Here is a 3,321-nt window from a genome sequence, read left to right as displayed (position 1 = left end):
AAATAAAAACAGCTCTCTATCCCCATACGCACCTTTGTATTTTCAAAAACTCTTCTATTTATTAAGGAAATGTCACATTGTGATGTATTAAGCCAGTACTTCAATTACGGGTTAACTTGGGTAACATGTTACATGCTGTAGTTAACATTTATATATATTTTTTTCTTTGTTTGAGTATTTCTGTCCCTGAAATAACCTTTTATTTGGCTTTTCTAGATAGCTTTATTTGATTTCGAGTGGCAAAATTTTTTTTTTTATGGCTTTTCTATTGCTGTATGATACAGAACTCTTTTGGCATCAATATTTGTGTTTCCAGTACCTCAGTTGTTTGAATTTTACTGCCTGTATATGTTTTGTGAAATGGTCATGTTTTTGGGTAGGTGACACGTGGACTCTAGTATGTAAATGTTACTTGAATCTGTGCTTCATTATAGTATGTGGCATGTATGTGCAGACCTTGGATGCTTTATTCCTACTTAGCAGGAGCCCGGCCTCACATTCCCAGGAGGGCGGCGTCACCGTTCGTTGTCGGGAGACAAGGAGGCCATGGATTTGCTCTGGATTCTATTTTGATAACGGGAGATAAAAAGGAGAGAGGTTTTGTTGGTTTTTTTCTTTCACATTCTGAAGATGGGGCTGAGTCAAGAAGGACCTGTTTTTCTTCCCTCTCCCTTATTTTTTAAGTCCCCTGTAGGAGGAAAGATTGGTGACATGCATGGTGGGAATCTATGGCCTCTGGTGCTTTGTCCTGTATTTGGTTTCATGTTTTTGTCCTAATCTCTTCAATCAATAAAATTGTGCGTATTTAACTAAACTCCTGGGGTCTGGAAAATGATGATTTTCTGCCATCTGGGGTTTGAGGCCACCTTACACCAGCCAGGAACTCATCCATTCTCTTAGGTCACCACTCTTTAATGAGGGAACCACCATTACTATCTATACAAAGCGAAACTACCTTCCTTTGTGTTTGGGCATATGCTGGCCAATTTAGATGTAATATCTCACTGAATTCACACTTTTGGAGGTGTGAATTATGTTCCTATTACAGATTAGGAAATCAGCCCAGAAAGTTGCATCACTTGCCTTATGTGAAACCACCTTTAGGTGAGTAAAGAATGAACCCCGAGTCCATTGGATCCCAAGCTGGTGATTCTTTCTAAGATTTGAAAGCCCAGAGGTTCTCAGGGCAAGTGTAATAATAGCTCTGGAGTAGCAAGTCTTACCTGGGACTCAATGCAGGATTCCACATGATGCCCCAGAAAAAGCATTTGCTGCAAACTTGACTGGAAACCTCCAAAGTGGAGACCACCCAGCTCCCAAGAATGAGTGTCCGCCCAGCAGCCCTTCTCTCAGTCAGAGATCCATGGAGTATCAGAGCCAGGTAGGCTCTGCCAGCAATCCAATCCACCAGGCACCTCCTGTAAGAGACGTACTTCCAGCCCAGAGGGGCAATTCAATCCTGAGATGCTCAGCACATGCTCCTGTCATTTCAACGCAGGCTGGGGAAACAGACATGGAAACAGACAAAGACGGTGGGTAGACACAAGTTCATGGCAGCCCATAGATGGGCCCCGCCTATGTCTGTCAGGCTGTCTTGTCTGGAAGGGGTGGCCGCTGAATCAGTCCAGAAAGAAATGGCTTTGGGTAATGAAGGAAAAGAAACAGCAGTGCTCTAAGCTGAAGGATCTGTGAAAGAAAAGAATGCAGACTTGCCCAAGTGAATGTCCCTCAGGCCAAGCTGTGGATGGAGCTCATCAAAGTCCTTGCAAAGACGTGGGTTCATGGCGTTTGGGAGGACATGGCTGAAGCAGAGGCTTTCTAGGCAACTGGACCCATCTCCTAAATTCACAAAGTGCTTATCCAGGGATGTCACATCTGTATCCCCAGCAGCACCTGCCCCTGTGCCTGGCTCATGGGGGGTGTTCAGTAAATAACTGTTCAGTGATGTTTAATTTGTGCCGGGGGGCTCTATATGCTGCTTCCAAGCCTTCTAAGAGGGCATCATTAGGAAACAGTCTTTATGACGAGGCCGGAAGCCCACAGTGGCTTTTGCTAGGGCACGGATAGGCTGATCCAATTTCTTTGCCCTTTCGCTGCCTATGATTAAGCAGAAGTGGGCCTGCTGCCTAATGAGTGCCTGCTTGAATGGTGTTCTGTCAAACCTTCCCATGTGTGGCTGCTGGGGGGAGGAAGTTGTTGGCACACACACCTCCAGCCTCGATCTGGAAGCTTCCACCTTGGTGGGGACCCAGAATCAGCAAGCTCCCTTTCTCTTCAGGTCCCAAGGCTTAGCCAGCAGAAATCTTTGATTCGGTCATGACTTTGGGGATAGGTATTTCACCCCTTAATCCAGTCCTGGGGCAGGGCCAGGGGCCTGGGCCACTAAGAGTGAAGGTGGGGGATGGGGCAGTGACAGACCCAAGCTCTGAATCCTCACCTCACGTGAGCTGTGACCGGGCAAATCACTGCACTTTTATTAGGACTAAGCATGTTGTGACGATTAACTGAGATGAGGTAGGGCATGTCAAGGGCATAGGACTGAGCCAGGCTGACACGGTGACTGTTGATAACAGCAGCCAAGGACGTCACAGGACGGAGCTCTTACAGCTGGGGAATGGCCCTGGAGTCGAGAACTTATCAAGCGCCATCAAGAAGAGGGGACAGGCACCCGCAGAGATCCCTCCCAGAGCAGCTCCATTTTTACAGTTTTACACGTATATAGTTCTAATGTAGATATATAGGGAGGAAAATGAAGTTTCGGCCGCTAGATAGGCGTGAAAATTATTGATCAAGTCTAATTCTTGATTAAAAGTTGACAAAGCAACTTGGATAAAGCAACCAAGGTCCAGAGAAGTCAAGGGCCTTACGAGAACCCGGCCCAAGAGTAAGTCATGGGCCCTGAATTGGAGGACCAATGTGTGTACCAGCTCTGTCAGTGCGTTGTCTACAAACCTCAGGGGATTTGTTACTCACCCAACTCCTCTCACTTTGATCTTAAGTCCTTCCCAGGGGCCTTCTTCCTTGACTCAGTCATTCTCCTCTGTGACTAACCCAGTGTTCAATATTTAATGGGTATCAGATGATCATCAGAAATAATTATAAATTATATACCTATATTAACATATCAAATGTCTAAGCCAAAGTTTCCTTATTTTTTATCTATGCCTTTAGATGCTCCCACTTATAGAAGTGAGATAATTGTCCAGTGTCATAACAGCAGATAAAGGCCAGGTAACTCAGCTTTGGAGATGGAGTGTCTTAACTGAGCCCATGGACGGTGCCTGTTGCGTCTGTGTTATTTCTGTGCACTTGAGTCCTGGG

The sequence above is a fragment of the Hippopotamus amphibius genome, chromosome 7 (assembly GCF_030028045.1).
Source record: "Hippopotamus amphibius kiboko isolate mHipAmp2 chromosome 7, mHipAmp2.hap2, whole genome shotgun sequence".
NCBI lineage: Eukaryota > Metazoa > Chordata > Mammalia > Artiodactyla > Hippopotamidae > Hippopotamus > Hippopotamus amphibius.
Note: the sequence above shows the minus strand (reverse complement) of the source record.